Genomic DNA, 18369 nt, shown 5'->3' on the forward strand with positions numbered 1-18369 from the left:
AATACATGTGTAATAATATACTGGCAATGATAATCAGAAGACTTAGAAAAAACATAATTAACAATGTCACTATGCAGTGACCACAAAGTGATTTACAGTACGCCTGTTTCTTAAGCTGTTTCTGTCTCTTTCTCTCTCTATTTCGGTCTAGAGGATACATGTCAGAGACAAATTCAACCGATTCACCTTGGAGAGGACTTAAACAATCGAATTGTCTGACTTGCTAGACCTTAGTTTCAGTTTATAGTTCTCCTTTCCAGTCTTTTCAACCAGGGGGAGTTTTGAGTCAGTCTGTGAGGGAATGTAGGGCTGAAAATTCAAGTCGGATGATAGTCCATGAAACTTTTTGATATGGCTCGAGTGCAACCACCCTTTACGTCCCTCAATCTTCACAGCTGTCCTTGTGGTCAATAAGACGAGTTTAGGTGACTGCCAGCGAGGCTCCAGCGGGTTCCTTCGGTCGAAATTCCTCACCAATACCAGGTCACCTGGAACCACTTCATGGGGCTTCACCTCAGTGTTATCGGGAAAAGCTGCAGCTACCTGTGAACGACAAGATTGTAGTGCAGACATCAAGGAAGCCAGGTAATCTGTCAGCATATTACAATCAACATCAGTTATTTTACGGGGTATAGGCGTCCCCCACATATTTGGTGGTCTACCGAAGATCACCTCATACGGGGATAGCCCTGTTCGAGAGTGTGCTACCATTCTCATGTAAAAGAGCGCAACTGGTAAAGCTACTATCCAGTCGACACCTTTTTCTCTACATACTTTGGACAGTCTAATTTTCAAAGTTTGATTATGCCGCTCCACGAGACCTGCTGCCTCGGGATGTCGAACACAGTGGAATTTCCATTGATAGCCTAACAAAAGTGAAACATGTTTCATTAGCTCGGATGAGAACGGTTGGCCATTATCTGAGTACACGACACGGGGCAAACCATACCGTGGGAAGAATTCTCGAACTAACTGTTTGGCAGTAGTCGGGGCAGTGTAATCTGAGACGGGATACGCCTCTGTCCACCGGGAAAGAGCGCATACAACTACGAGGACATATTTGAATCCTCGACATCGTTCCATCTGGATATAATCCATCTGGAGGACTTCAAAAGGGTGATCGGGGGGTTGAAATCCACCCTGTTCTACAGGTACGCCTTTTCCTGGATTGAACTGACAACAAATCATACAGGTACGTACTTTCTGTTTAGCTGCTGCTCGCAAGTGTTTATTGAACCAAATGTGTTGAATACTGTCTAGCATAGCTTTCTCTCCTAGGTGCGCTGGACTATGTATTGTGTTAATGATGACTTGAACCATTGAGTCGGGGAGAAACCATATAGATTTTCCCTTCGTCATCCATCCTTGATCCGTTTGGATCCCTCCTAATTCAGTCCATCTCTTTATTTCTTCTGGTGTAGCATGTGTCTGTATATCAATTACATCAAGGGCGGGATCCTTAACTGTCATGCAGTGTGTTGGTGTCGGAACTATTGTCTTTGTCGTGTCAGTTGGATGAATCTGATTCTGAGCAGTCTGTTTAGCTGTTCTGTCAGCTAGGTCGTTACCTTGAGAAATAACGTCAGTCACTTTTGTGTGGGCTTTACACTTCATAATCGATATTGCAGTCGGCAGATGTATTGCATCTAACAGAGCTTGAATAAGGGGGCCGTGCTGGATGTGGGCACCGTGAGAAGTTAAATAACCTCTCTCTCGCCAAAGCACGCCGAAGTCATGGACGACTCCGAATGCATAACGTGAATCTGTGTATATGTTGACTTTCTTATTTTTGGCTTGAATACAGGCGTGTGTCAGAGCGATGAGCTCTGCTGCTTGAGCTGACAAGGTATTGATACAATTTGTTTCAATAACTTCAGTGTCTGTTGTGACTGCATAAGCGGCCACTAACTCTCCTGTACTTGTTCTCATGCATGAACCATCTACATATAATGTCAGGTCTGGGTCTGATAGTGGAATATCTGTCAAGTCTTGTCTGGGTTTCGTCGTAATAGTGATAACTTCAATACAATCATGTGCCAATGGGTCTGTTCCACTTAATGGCAAAAGTGTGGCAGGATTTAATGTACTACAACGTCTGATTTCTATGTGTGGCTGGAACAATGTTAATTCATAACCCGTCAGTCTTGCTATAGTCAAGTGTTGTGTTTGGGTCCGGTTCAAGAGAACCTCTACTGCATGTGGCACTTGTACTGTCAATTGATGTCCTAACACTATGGCATCGCTTTGTCTGATTGCTAAAGCTGTTGCTGCGACTGATTTCAGGCACGCAGGAAGAGCCTGAGCTACGGGATCTAATGAACTAGAAAAATAAGCACATGGCTTGTGTGATCCTGCTTGTTCCTGCGTGAGTACTGACAAAGCAGTACCTTCACGTTCTGTAACAAAAAGTGTAAAACGTTTGCTGTAACATGGTGTTGCTAAAACAGGTGCTTGGCATAAAGCTTTCTTTAAGTTTTCAAAAGCTTGCATATGTTCCTGAGTCCAAGGGAGGACAGTCGATGTCGCTGCCTCCTGTGTTGTCAACTGAATGAGTGGTTTCGCTAGAAATGCATATTGAGGGATCCACTGCCTGCAGTACGAAGTGAGGCCTATGAATGCCCGTACCTCCTTTTGTGTCTTGGGTGGCGGCATGTTAACAATTAACTGGATACGGTCGGGTGTAAGCTGTCTTCCCCCCTTGGACAGCAAGTGCCCAAGGTACACAACTTGCTGGACACAGAATTGCAGCTTTGAAGGGGACACTTTGTGCCCCTTGTCGGCTAAGAAATGTAAAACCGTCAGTGATGCTTTTTCACATTCGGGTTCGCTTCGGGCGGTGATCAGCAGGTCATCGACATATTGAAGCAGGGCAGTGTTAGCTGGCATGTGGATACTGTCAAGTTCTCTTTTCAGTGCTTGGCTATAGATGCTGGGGCTGTCTGTGAATCCTTGAGGTGCGCGTGTGAATTTAAAACTTCGTCCATTTAAACTGAATCCGAACAAATATTGGCTTTCCGGATCGATTGGGACGCTAAAGAAAGTGTTCTTGAGATCAATTACAGTAAAGAACGTTGCTTCTGAATCTATGGCTGTTAGCAATGAAGAGATATCTGGGACCACGGGGTATTGTGGTACAATGCATTTATTTAATTCTCGCAGATCAATAACTAATCTATATACTGGGGGTGCTTTTGGATCAGTTCGTTTAAGAATCGGAATTATCGGGGAATTACATACATTGGAGTCGGTTTCCACAACCACTCCTTGTGCAATGAGCTCGTCAATGATTTGCAGTAAAGCCACTACAGCATCTGGCGGTAACTTGTATTGTCGCATTCGTGGTAGTACCACTCCTATTTTGAGTGTGACTCGATATGGTGTAATGTGCATACAACCTACATCAGTGGGGCCTTGCGCCCATAAATGTGCAGGCAGATTCTGTAACCGGTGATCCATGTCTCTAGACACGTAGTGACCTTTAAAGTCACGCAAAAATAATCGTACTCCTTCCGGAGAACAGCATATTACAGCTCCTAGAGCCTTCAATGTTTTTATACCTAACAAGTTTTCTGGACATGATTTCGTAAGCAATAGATCTGTAGTCCGTGTTAATGGACCGACTGTGAATGCAAGCGGTTGTGATACTTCGTTATTAGTGGGCTTTCCTGAAAAACCAAGGGAAATATTTTGTGAGCCTGAGAGGGGTGCCCCTGGGACTTCGCTGTGACTGATAGTGGTTCTGCTTGCCCCTGTATCGAGTAGAAACTTTCTGTCTTTCCCTAATACTTGACTCTGTACGTAAGGACCTTCTTGATCTACGGGAACCTCAATAAGGGGTAGGCCAACTTCCCTCTCTAGGCTATTTCATGTGTAGCGCTGATACTCTGGGTAGTCATTTTGTGCATACTGGTACATCTGTTGTGTCGTGTTTTGTGTTGCAGCAATAGGCTGTTGTTGTTGTTGTGGTGCGGTCTGTTGTACAGCTGGCATAGGCTGTATATTCTGAGGTACTTGTGGTTGGATCTGATCCTGTCTAGGCGGACGTGGTCTCTCCTTCGTTATACCCGTAGAGATATTATGTTTTAAAACTGCGCAATCGTGTATATAATGACCTGGCTGTTTACAATAGTTGCATGTCCCTCTAACAGGACCTACTGAATCATTGGACTGTGTCGTGCCCTTTTTATGACCGTCAGCTGGAACTGACTGAGCAACAAGCATTTTCATTTTCGTGTCTTTCATACGTTTTTGTTCATGTTCTTGTTCTTCCCTAATTCTATTGTGATGATATTGTAGCATTTGTAACATCTGTGACGGTGTGTTTCCTTGCCAGGTACTCTCGAATTTCAGTACTCTACTCTTAACTTGGGGCAGAGAATTTTCAACTAATTTTGTCACAAACAGATGTGGATACGACTCACTACTTGCTTTTATGCCACTATTAATACCAAAACATTTTTCAAATCGGGAATAGAAATCACTAGTGTCTTCATCTTTTTTTTGTTTACAGGCTGAGATTGCACCCCAGTCTTCCTTTTTCGTAGTTAATAAACGTGGTAGTACCTGCACTAATAATCCTGGTAATGCTGTAGTCCTTTCCCCAAGCCCTGAACCTGCAGCTCGGGCCTTTTCTTCGTTTTCTAACGCTGTCCAATCTATCTTTTGGTCTCCCACCTCCCATTCCTTTTCTTTGAGTTTCTCGTAAATACCGGCAGGTAATAGGACCTTTAATATTTTCATAATGTCAGGGTAAGTATACTCTCCCATGAGTAACATGTCTTTTATCTCACGGTGGAAACCTGCTGGGTCTTTGTCATGGCTAGGTACTACTTTCTTCATTTCTAATAATTCAATTTTAGTTATGGGCGCGTACACAAACACGCGCTTAAAAATATTGTCCTCACCTCTGATTGGGTGTACTTCGCGTAAGGGATTCTGTCTGTCTATGTGATACATTTTTCTTTCCAACTTGGGGGGAACTGAAACATGTTCTGGGCATACGAAGACAATGTACTGGTGTCGATATTCCAGAATTTCTTTAATTAAGTCAGTACCTGAACCTCTCCATTTGTTCGTGAGTAATTCTATCAGTATATCGGGTAGAGGACCAGGATCGGAGTATTGGCTTCTATATAATATAAGGAGGTGTTGTATCATGTATATACCAGCTAAACGTTGTTCGTCTGGGGTAAGGTTCAAAAACGTGTGTGCTAACGCATCATCACTGTATTTTTCAGAACTGTCAGCCCATTGTACTGCTGACCTGGCTAATTCTTGTTCATCCATGGAATCGAGCATATGATACCCCCTTCGGTCTCGGAGTAATTTATCAGCAGCCTGGAATAAGTGTTCAGGGGACTTCGTATTTAGCATAGGGGCTTGAAAATGTCTGTTGTCTGGACGTATCGGACGTATCGGATCATTAAAGTATCTGGTATTGTTACAAGGTCTTCTCCTACCTACATAAGCTATCGTTTCTAATGGTCCTGTGGGCATTTCTGATTCTTCCTCCTCCTCTCCCTCTGATTCAGTTTTGTCTGCCTCCAATCTGGCTTTATGTATTCGTTCTACTTCTTTGCGTATTTTTCGGCACATAACTACTATACATGTCTGTTTATCATGTTTTCCCTCTGATATATTCTGACCCCATCTGGTAAGTACTTGCATTTCATCCTGATCTACCTCGGACCTGTCTCTGTCTCTGATCAAGCAGTTTATGAAGAAACGTAACAGTTGTCTCTGTATATCCGCTTTCTGGTATTCCATGGCTTCGTCAATACTTTCAGGGCCTTGCCCTGTTTGGACAAAGCGATATATATTGTCTAAATGTTTAATCATTCCTAGTAGCGTCGTTAAATATAGTGAAGCTCGTCGTATACGTAGTGATGATAGCAGCATTCTATCATTTTTACCGGGCACTGGATCATATCTACAATCTATAAGATGTTCTTTAAACGTGTCGGACGTTGCTATTTGGGGTGTACGTTGGTTTGCTAAATCTCTAAGAGACGATTTACTTCGTGATGGTGGCGTGGCAAAAACTGCTGTCGCACCTTCTGAGGTGCTAGGCACGAAAGGATTTGTGGGATGTAAGGTAGAAACTGTGGATGCAGGAAAAGCGGTGGAAACAGATGGACCTGTTGGATTGTGCGGAGGAGTTTGTTGTTGCGGAGGTGGGGGTAGATGATCTCGAGGTTGAGCACCATCGACAGGTGGCGTGTGTGGTGGATCATTAACATATTCGGGAGCTACATCGTCTAAATAGGAGGAAAGGAAAATATCTTTTGCGGTCTTGGGATGTGCTTTAGTCGGGAGTAATGGGGGTGGCAAATCTTTCGGTACTTCCGGGGTGGCCTTGGGTAAACCCTCGGCCAGAAGAGGATACATACCATTCATAAAAGTGTTTCGTTGTCTGTCTACTTGTTCTGATTTTACTCGAATACCTTCCTCAATTAATACGTTTTCTCGGGCTTTATTTGAGTTCTCCCTACTTTTCTCTTCCTGTCTGAGCGCTTTCTCTGTGCGCCTATGCGATTCTTTACGCCATAGTTCAATGGCATCTTTCTGTGACTGTCTGGCTTTCTTTTTCCATAATTCTTCTTCTACTCTCATGATGCAATCTGCATCCCATGTCCCAGCTGCGGGCCACCTCTGACTTTCTGCTAGATCCTTGGTGTAGTCCACCCATAAGTCAAGATATAATACGGCATCTAGGCCATGTTTATGATACATAAAGTACCCTGGAGTGTCCCTAGGTGGAATGGGAACAGCTTCTTCGAGTACTCCTTTTTTAGTTTTGATCTGTCTTAATTTTGAAAAGAACGGCATCTTTAAACCTTGCTACTTGGTTCTTACTCGAACTGGACTTGAACACAATTAATACGATGAACACAATAATGAACACTCATTCATACCACAATTTTTTTAACCTATTAAAACATTTAACATTTAACATTTAACGAACAATGATAATTAGAAGAAAACTAGTTACTGACATAATACTAATACTAGATAATACTGCATTATATACATGAACATACTGGATATACTGCTAAACAGTACAGATACACTGCTAAAACAGTGCAGACCGGATTTGTGTACCCAAACCCGTCAGGACCGGCACAAATTAATGTGCACGTCTAAATGCCTCCCCGGCAACGGTACTCACCGGGTAGCGCGGAACGGAAGGCCTCGGAACTGAACTGAACTGGACCGGACTGGACTCGACTCGACTCGACTCGGAACTTCGGAACCTGGTGGGCCTCTGTATACCTCGGATCTTGCTCTCTCAGCTAGGCTCTGGTCGGGATACTTCGCACTTCTCACCGCCTCGTCTGGGTGTTGATCGCAGCCTCAGTCACCCCCGCTTGGCCGGAGGGAGATACAGGAAATCCTGCGGGTACGCGTTTTTGTCCGTTCAGCTGTGGCAGGGGACCGGGCCTGCAACGCACCTCCGGCGCGTGAGATGAGAAAGTGTCCCTATTCGGGCGCCAATTTATGTGGTAAATATTTAAATTACCTGTACTATTTTTTATGCGGTAAAGTCTAGTAAGAATAACTCAGTCAAAATAAGAGGCAGAATCCGTGGTATTAGAGGTTCTGAAAAGGACTTTATTCCTTACAAATGAATTATGGTTCGAACCAGGCAGTCATATTCCATCACCACGAAGGTTCAGGAAGGGATCAGCAATACATTATTGACAAGTAACAATATATATATGAGAAGCATTGCATTAAGACAGATGCAGGAGGCGTAACAGCTGATAATACAGATAAGAATACACATACGTAATGAAAATAGGCGTAAATACAGGCGTATACTAGAAACGTCATTTAAAGTGATGTCACAAGTGGGTGGATCCATAAGAGAATCCTGCAGTGTCAGCAGAAATATTTGGCAAAGATGCGCGCGCAGCCGCATGACGTGTGATTGACGTGCAACTAGAGGGTGAAGGGGAATTGACATTTAGCTCTACATGTGGAGACAGAAGTCTGGGGTGTCAGGACAACCTAGTCCTAAATCGTATCTAGTATCTTGTGTTTAAGGAACTATATTATCTGGAAGGAAAGGTCTTCTCGGACAGATCCTATTCTATACTGACTGTTAGTGCGTGTACAGGCGTCTATGTGTCTACATGAGATGCGAGGGGGCAGGAATCTTCCCTGGTAACAAGGGCTATGAATTACTTGCATAAAGACAGCGAGGCCGGCCCCTTTGCTCGGTAGCTAGAAGGATGTTTACCTGAACTACTAGACAGGAATGCATCGGATGAGGAGCGGAGCAGATGACTTGAAGGCTGAATACAGTTTTTGGCAGGCAACAGGCCGCGTCAGGCACCGTTAGCCGCGCAGGGAGTAGGACAGAGTTCATGGATACAGATGCAGGTCCAGGCTGGAGCATTCAGAGGCAGAAGCAGGAAAAGGCTCGATGGCAGAATTCAGGGCCTACCTTGCCAGAGCTGTAAAACGTAAAAAGTGTACCATATAAAGTCGGTGGCCAATCATACTTAGGAACGGAATATCTGGCCCATTCATGGCAGATATGAAAGAGTACATATTAACGTTGGACACGATTGTATTTGCGTCTTCATAGTTTGAAGTGGAGGGAACATACATGTACTTGTAGCATGTACATGGAGCCGTTGGGGTCTAAGATAGGGGACACAATTGACCATAAAAATTCATATTTCCTCATTCCCTCCTTGTCCCCTACGGACCCTCATGAAATATCCATCTTCATTAATCCATCAATCTGTTCATATAGCATCATTTGTTCTTCTTTCTTCTTCCGGGATCTTGAATGAAAATTTGAAGGCGGGATACACGATGTGGCACACAAACCACAAATCGCTGGCCCACATTGTAGACACAAGCAGCAACTGAATAGTATGAGAAAACCAATACCTAGGAAGGATAGGATCCTCCATCCCCATGCTGACAACATGCTCCAGAGCCAACCGGACCAAGTCCAGGTGCCTGGGTTCTGATGTATCTGGCTTACGATTTTATGAAGTCGAGTTATGGCTTTATATACTGACGGCGCGTTTTCTGGTATGAAAACACAGCAACTTGATCCGATGATCCTACAAGCTCCGCCCTTATCGGACACAATTGACCATAAAAATTCATATTTCCTCACATTGAAGAAATGTCAGATGTGGATCTACTAGCTCAACTTAAGGAGCTAATCAAAATTTATAGACAATTGGTTCAATATGTCATGCGGACTTTCACAGTCCAACCACTATTAACCATTCACAATCCAGCCCCTCATCAGGAGAACACATTAAAAATTACTCCACAGACTTTACATGCAGTCATGGGTAAAATGCCCACAAAACGTGCAAGACTTCCATTCTGGTTAGCTAAAAAAATTACTCAAATCAAAGCAGTATTTACTAATACTAGCCCTTATGAGAAACACAGAATTCTAACAATTTGTTTACCAATGGGGATCACACCACACCTGGAAGACTGCACCTCTTGGGGCACAGTCTTTGCTGCTATCTACACAAAAACACATGGAGTTCCGTCAATGGCGGTAATACCTGATGTTCTGAAACAGATTCAAAACGGATACGAATTTAGGTATGAAGTTACTGAAAAATATCGACCAGGTCTCAACAATAATATTATCTAATATTAAAGGAGAAGCAGCATCAGTGGATATTAAGGGAATTTGATGTAACAGAACAACCACAAGAACTAGCCAGAGTAATTGAAAAATCCTATGAGGAATTAGGCAGAGAGTCTGGGAGGGAAACCAGTAAAACCACAACTGTCTGAAAGTCCTGATAAGGTCTTTCCTAAAAACACTCCTACTTCTTCTAAAAGGAAGTGGGAAAGTAGCAAACAGAATTCCAAAGAGAAGCGTTCCCATTCCCGAGGCAGGTCTCCTCCACAGAAGGAGCCCTCTGAAAGGAGGTACAACCTCAGGAATAGGGATAATTTGAGAAAGCCTGACAGATATCAAGAAAATGATACACGTTCCTCTCGTACCTTTTAGATATTGTCACAGACATCCAAAAGAAGAAGACAGTCAGAAAACAAGGAAGAATGCGTGAAGTCCAAAGACGATCAACACGTTCAGAAAAATAAAGCAAAACCTCTATTGTCCAAGAAAAAGGTAGCAGGTCTAAAGATCAGACATGCCGAGAATACTGAGAACCCAACTCAGGAAGGGAGAATGGGCCCAGACCATGCTGGACAGTGTAGCAGAAGTTACAATAGCTCGCCAGAACCTGAAGGGACTTCTGGAGACAGTGGACTTGAATGAAGACATACAAGTTGAGACTGTAGACACCAGGGTTAGTTCTCCACATAGGTTATATGAAATAACACCCCGGATGGAGGGAGACATACCAAGAAAAGTGAAAGCACTCTTTTGGGAGCATCTTTCAAAGGGTTATGATATACTTCTAGCAGAACAGGACTGGCCACCAGAATTTGTCAGGGAGTGCACACATGGCGAGGACATCATTATGCCTGCCTTCTCCAACCATATACCAGTACATTTAAAATATACATTTGCCAGGAAATGGGCAGTAGCCCAAGCCCCAGCACTGTATAAAAATCATGTAGGATGGGATGAGGACGCACCTCACCATAAAATCCAGTTAGAAAATCAATCGACTGCACAAAGGCAGTACCCAGTTAAGCAAGAAGCTAAACAACAGGTCAGGGAGATTTTAGATCAACTTGAATATCAGAGGGTGATTGAAACATGCACCCCATCAATGCAAAATCCTTTGTTACCTGTCTCCAAACCAGATAACACATATCGTCTAGTTTTGGATTACAGACACTTAAATTCTTGTTGCAAAACATTTGCATTGCAAAATGCACACAGTACAGCATTAAGGAATAACATTGTGCGTAAAAAATATAAAACCACATTAGACATTTCAAATGGTTTCTTTTGTCAAAATATTGCACCAGAAAGCACATATTTGACCACTTTCTCAAGAATGGGGACACAGAGTCAATTTTGTCGACGGCCCCAGGGATTCAAAAACAGCCCGGGGTTATTCTCAGCAAGGGTAACAGAGTTACTACAAACTTATGATGACCAGGCATTGTCATATGTCGATGATATATATCTGACAGACGATGACCTGGATAGGCACTTGAACAGGGTGAGCACCATAATATTGGGCTTCGCCTCAGAGGGTTACAAATTCAACTTAAAAAAATCAAGATTTGCCCTCCTCAACGTTCTTATCCTAGGATATGAACTAACAAGTGAAGGCAAAAGCCTGGCAGCCAACTTTTTGGAAAAGTGTGCGCTGCTCCAACCGCCAAAAATGCAAAAAAATGTACAGTCAATTCTAGGTTTCCTGAATTTTGGAAGAACTTACATTTTAAATTACGCAGAAAGGGTTAAATTCTTTACGAATTAATCGAACCTAATTTTAACATCACACATTGGACACAAAAACACACAGAAATTTTGTGTTCACTCCAATCAGACATGTTAGCAATGAAACACTTGGAAACACTCGTAAACGTACACAACTTAGTGATCCGAATAATTCCGGGTCAATGTGGATTCACCTACTTAATTTTTAACGAAGGTGAAAAAGTACCAATTGCATTCAAATCCCACTTGTATACACAAGCAGAAATGAAATTCACTTCTACAGAAAAAATTCTGACAGCAGTTCAAACCGCTGTAGCAAAAGAAAGAGCCCTAGCACAGGGGAAACGTATTATGGTTGTGACTCCTGTACCAGCCCTAGAGGCAGTTACAACGGCTAGCATTCGAAATGCAAAAGCTTTACATCCGAGATGGATACAATGGGGTAATTCTCTTGCTGCAACTGATGTTGAATACGTTTTTGATCCATATTTAAAAACACAAGCATTCCTGCAATATGAACACCAATGTCCTCTGCCTACTGTAATTCTCCCTCTTGACCAGTATGAATTCATAATTTATACTGACGAATCTGCACAACCGGCTACGGAAAGTAAACAAGCTTACGGTGCTGCGTGTGTTTTTGTTAAAGGTCGCATGCGAGATGGCAAATTCAGACCAATGGTCACAAAAACGCAACCTCTAGGAGATTGTACAGCTCAGTGAGCTGAACTACAAGCATTAAAGATGGCGCTTGAAAACACGGATCGCGAATTCCCTACACTGATAGTGTGCGATTCTTTTTACTGTGTTCAGTCTTACAATAAATATTTACAGAATTGGATTCAAAATGGTTTCAAAGATGCAAAAGGTGGCACAATTAAGCACAAATTGCTTTGGGAACAAGTAGTTCAGTTGCGAAACTGACTACAGAACACTCACGTGATACACACGCTGGGTCATCAACGGGAATTCATTGGCTGACGAAGCCGCGAAATGGGCTGTGCAAATAGCTTCCGTAGCTGCAATCACCCGTTCAAAAACGAAAATAGACAGCGAGATAATGCTGGCTGTCAATGCATCAAGCAAAGGCAGCGGTGCGGCATTACCTAATACGTTTCCACTCAAATACTCTTATATAATTGATGCGAATGGCGTTCCGTTTGCTCGAATCCCTAGAGTGGGGGATAGAGTAATTCCAAAAAGGGAACGTAGAGCAGCTTTGATTTACGAAGCACATCTGAGAGAGGGTCTGATACATCAGGGGATCTCAAAGACAATTTTAGAACTAAAAGAGATGTACTGGTGGCCAGGGATGAATACTTTCATTCACATCTTCATTAATAACTGCATAAACTGCAATAGAGATCACAGTACAGAACGCCACCAGATACCTAACTACAACATAGCCAGCCCAGTTCAGACACCATTATTGGACAGCATTAGACTATCTACGTGCAGGCGTCCTCTTGGACAGATGCAATCCCAGAAACACTAAGTCTTGGTTCCTATGGATGTGGCCTCAGCGCTCAGCTGACGCTTGAACTGTTATAAAAGATTTGAGAGTCTTTATCGGCACATACGCAATAGGCACACTACATTCTGACCAGGGTCCTGCGTTTAGCTCTAGGGCTTACAAAGAGACCATGGCCAGTCTGGTCGTAGCATTGCGGTATTCTTTTTCATTCCATCCTGAGGGAAATTATGTTGTGGAAAGAAAAAAACGGGACATAAAGCATTCTATAAAAGCTAGGGTATTAGGTTCGGGTGATGGGTGGGTCAAACATTTATATGGGGTCCAGCGTGCACTTAACAACTTGCCAAGAAGTTTTCTAGGGGGTGTCACTCCATATGAAGTCCTGTTTGGGACTAGAATGTTGGTTCCAGACTTAGATATGAAAGGCACAGTGGTGGAAAACAAACAATTTGATATCAAAGATCGTTTGGCTGTTTTACAGGACTTAAATGAACTTAGAGCGCAACAAAGCAACGTGGTCCTGAAGCCAACCACCACTGAGAAAAATCCGTCCGTCCCAGCAAGGACTGTCTGGATCCCAAAGCTTGGGGATCTAGTCAGAGAAAAGATCGTGGATAAGAAGGAATTTGGGCCTTCATACAGACAACCAGTACCTGTCCTAGCAATCCACGGATCAAGAACAGTACTTTTGCCGCCCCTTGCTGGTAAAAAGGAGAAAAGATTTGTGTCCATCGACCTGATCAAACCACACTATGTGGCCGATACTGAACAGTAGGCCAAGTGGACTCCGCCAATGTAGCAGAATCATTCCTCTAGCTACAATCCAAGAGGTTCAAATTGAGAGACTCATCACCTTTGAAGATTCGACAGTAAGAAATAGAGGACTAAGCAACAATGCTATGGACCTTGTACCTCTTGAGACCCAAATAACAGTTCGTCCAGATACACCTGTCTACAATGAATTAGCAAGTGATCAACTGGTTCCAGCGAATTCCACAAATCCTGATGCAATTCCAACCATTGACAGAACTGCTTCTGGCTATTTCATGAACTTTGATACATTTTCTGAGGATCCCAGCGAGCCTGAAATGATGCCAGCACAAAGAGCTTTCAAAGAACAAGCAACAGACTTTTTTCATCTACTGAAAAAGACTCATCTGGTTTCACCATGGATTGAACTATGGATTGTTTTGGGAATATTCTTCTTTCTACTTTGGTTAGCTCTGGTAATAACTCTGGGTATGCTGATTAATGGAAGATATATTCAAATGGACACAGCAAGTAAAAGAGTGAACTTACTTCTCCAGCCACACACATCATCCCATCGTGAAGCAAGAGACTTGTCAGCAGCGAACATCACAGCGATTCCTATAGCTGATGGTATAGTTTGGGACAAAACCAAATGTGACATTTTTGGCCCGTCGGAGCTTTTGAAAATTCCACATTTATTTAAAATTTCATTAAGTGACTTTATTACCTCCAGTACCTTTTCTGATGATTGGGACTTCGAGACTGTTAATAATATTATGTCTGATCTAGAGATGTCAACTGCATTTATTAATAATGAATATTTACAAGGTTCATCAGACTATGAACAACTGTATTGTTATAATCACTATGGTCATCATTTCTTGCATAAATATGCAACGCCTAGGAATGTACTTATGTATAACCAATGGGAACATTGTGCTACGCCACCAAAGGGTAGCTCAAAAACATTTTCAATTAAATTGCCATATTTTTCAGGGTTTAATATCTCGAATGCAGAGACATTTTACTTTAAGAATGTCCATAAGACAGGATTGAAAACTATGTTAACGAATACCACACAGATTTATTCTACAGCCTTTATTGCCCAACTGTCAAGACAGGGTTGTGATTTTTGGAAAGACAACATTGAGACGAAAACTGTCTGGGGTACTAAAGATTGGCAAGTACAGGGAATAGTTGCTTTGTTTAGAGCCTGTTTCATCCCTGAGCAAATTATGTTTTTGAACGACACTATCCAACAAACATCATGCCTTGGAATAGCCAAGATAAAAGACATGAACACTCCATCTATACCTGCACCTACAAGTGAAATCAATACACAGGGGGAGGTCGACGTACATACTATTTTGAAAAATAACAGATCAGATCCTGAATGGAAAAAATAGTTGCTCTGGCCTTTAGACACAAAAAACTGTCAAGATAGATTCATGAACAAGACACAAGGTTTTACCTTTCATAGGCCAGACCCACGTTATGTCCAAAGACAGCATCCGGGGGTAGTAACAACTTACAGTGTAGGGAAACTTTTCCTTGATTGGCTACAGAAAGCTACACTAGAGGATGTAAAACAACACTTAACTTTACTTCAAGAAGGCGCAGACCTTAGAGAATTCTTGCTAGGACCAAGAAAACCGCATCAAAAATGTTTCATATATGCCGGTATCTATGCTGCTTAAGTGGAGAAGTGTGGCTCAATGGTTAGAGCGGCGGACCCTGATGCAGATCCAATCATGGAGTCCCACTCTGCAACTCTGGGAAATAGCTTGCTTAATCTCCACAACGGCCCCCACAACGCTAAGGATGCCTGGCCTCCACCTTGGGGTTGCCCAGGAGTGGACACCTCACAGGGAAAGCCAGGATAGGTTCCACAGCGGTAGTCGTACAAGCGCCTTGAGACCCTTGTGGGTGAGTAGTGCGCTATACAAGTATCAATTTACAATTTACTATAAAGAAGCATGGAAGGTCACCCAAGCAGAGACTGCAGAATGAATACGAGAAATTGATCGTATTAATTTAGAGAAATCTCTCTCTGTAGTAGACAATGGGTTAACGACTCTGTCGTCCAGGATATATTCTTTGGACAGCATTGTGTCCTCTGTCATAGACATCATGGAACAAGACTTGGTCATGGAGCAACATGGTCAGTCATAGCTACGTTCTATCATGCTATTAGGCTGGATGCTTCAAAACCTGCGTTCTGGCTATGTGCCTTGGTGTTTAATCAGTACTACGCCACTGTTTTCAGAATTCAATCTCACTGATAGACAGATCAAACTGGCACAAAGGGGAGCAGACTGTACGGTGCTGAGCATTGAAAAACTGGAGAAATTACCATTCACAGTGGCAGAAAAACCAGCTATTGAATGGATCATACATGGTAAGATTACTCTGCCTGTTAAGACTTTCCATTTTCAGTATTGCCTAACAAATATACCAGCAGGCAAATATGAAAGGTTGGGTAAGGAATACATCAAGGCATCCTGGGATTTACCTTACACACACACATGTTGGAGTGGGGGATGTGAAGTGTTTCTTAGCAGTGAAAACTGTGAACACGCACTAAGCAGTTCTCTCTTTTGTCAGGGTATTAACTTACACGGGGCCTGTGACGGTTCCACTACAAACGTATCCTGCCGCCTGCGCGGTTCACCGGCAGCAGTGATTAATCCAATCTTTTGTCAACTTTCAAATGGGAGTTACGTTATGTTGAATGATCACAGCTGCTGTGGCATGCTGCCATGTATCCCATATCTAGTAACGGTTACATCCAGGGTCACTTGCTATATGCAAGTCTTGTTTCCTCAAATAGACGGTAGTGAAGACGGATTTCCATGTACACACATTGCTATGTTAGCATAAAGGCCTTAGCTGTAAAACGCCATCTTGCCACTTTTGCTGCTTTTGCACACAACACTACAGGTAGCTGTTATTACAAGAAAAACTGCTTGCTTGCTTTTTCTTCACATCCCTAGACGTGCACCGCGACCTTAGTCTGAACACTGTGTGCAGAAGCCGTCAAGGTCAAATAACAATGTATGCTTTTGAATACAGGTTGATCGGCCCACGTTCTAGCCATAACACGCACACAGCTGAAAATATCTGAAACTCTGGTCCCTTTAATATTGCATTTGCATGCATGATTCAGACACTTGGAGAAAACCTTTTCGAGACACAGAGCAGAGCTGATCCTGTGATGTGATTCACCTAAGCTGATATTTACGGTATTGTGTTCCCCATTTAAGCCTAGAGACCTTCTATTAGTTTAATAAAAATAGCTTACTAGTGAAGGGAGGGTGGTTGTATTCCACTATCAATTCTAATATGATTTCTCCCTTCATTTTCTATGGTATTGTAACAATGCTGATGATTTTGTTTTTAATCATTTGTCTGCTTATGTTAGCCAAAGTACTGCACCTTAGGGCACATAGTTAAAAATAAACATTTTAAACTTTACTGTGTCTCTGATTACTCTTGTTGTGGACTGATATGAGAATAATAACGAAAAGGTTTTTTTGATTCTCACCATTCCTGAGACTACTCTAAGTCGCTTGTTCTGGGTTGTCTAATCATTAGTAGCTTCGAGATGATACGGAGAACGAATGAGACACTGATGCTAGTCGGATAGGGGTTCTGGGTACTGAGGTGTGTTTTTGGTACACCACAATTCACTGAGGTCCTGGTTTCCTGCGCATAGTTCTGTGCATGAGCAGAATCCCTGCAACAAGACATAGTCAGGGTGTCGCCTTGATGGCCTTCACTGAATATCTCTTCTATACGAATTGATACTCTAAGCAGAATGAAAGCCATTCTTTTACAAAAAACTATGCCTTTGACCTCTGCCACAGAAACCTATGATCTCCAAGTTGCAAGGACTTCTGCAGAGATACATACCCTTTTGTATACAAACTGCCCTGTTCATTTCTTGGAAATGTTAGGTCGTATCTTAAACATGTCTGATACGAGCGGTATTGTACATGTATTTAAGAATGTGTGTGCAGGACTGTTAGTACCTTTTCCAGCAGTTCTCTGAATTTTTCCAAACTTCGTGCACTCTGTGTTTGGCGGACTGCCGCTCCTTTTAGCGCTCGTTGCAGGGATGCTATTTTTGCTCCTACTGTAACGATATGGCAAGCCAAATCACCAGTAACGCCCATTTCACCATGGAAAGAACTCTATTGGAGATGAAGTGTCGTGAGCGCATCGTCCAAATTCTGGGTTTACCTCATCTACGAGAATTAAACACCACTTGGTTTCTGTCATTCAGACCAATCTGGCAAGATTGCATCTTACCTGTTCTACGCTGCCTGCTATGTGGTGAAGAATGCGTGCAAGACATTTGTCTGACACTCCCATCAGCCATGCCTACGGATATCGATACTCTGCTGGACCCGATAACGGCCCATGCTATGTGTTGTCCCCAGCGGCTACCAATCCTGATGGCGGCATTCATTGAGATCTCACAGATGCAACATGCTACTGCTGAGGTACGAGAGGAAACACCAGGCGCGCAGGTAGCATCCAATCTGGACATTGCTGATGCTTCCATGCTGAAGGCGATAGTTTGCATCTATGTACTGTTGATCTTCTACACAAGGTATTCCAACTCTCACCCACAAGGCTAGATGACTTGTTGTGGACAGGATTAGAAAATGTTATGTTTTCTCCATCCCCACACACTGACTGTTGATTTAAGCACACAGTGTTTCGGAGAGACTGAATTTGGCCTTTATTCTTTTTCAAACGTAATACTGACTTTGGAACTTTT

The sequence above is a fragment of the Triturus cristatus genome, chromosome 5_1 (genome assembly GCF_964204655.1).
Source record: "Triturus cristatus chromosome 5_1, aTriCri1.1, whole genome shotgun sequence".
NCBI lineage: Eukaryota > Metazoa > Chordata > Amphibia > Caudata > Salamandridae > Triturus > Triturus cristatus.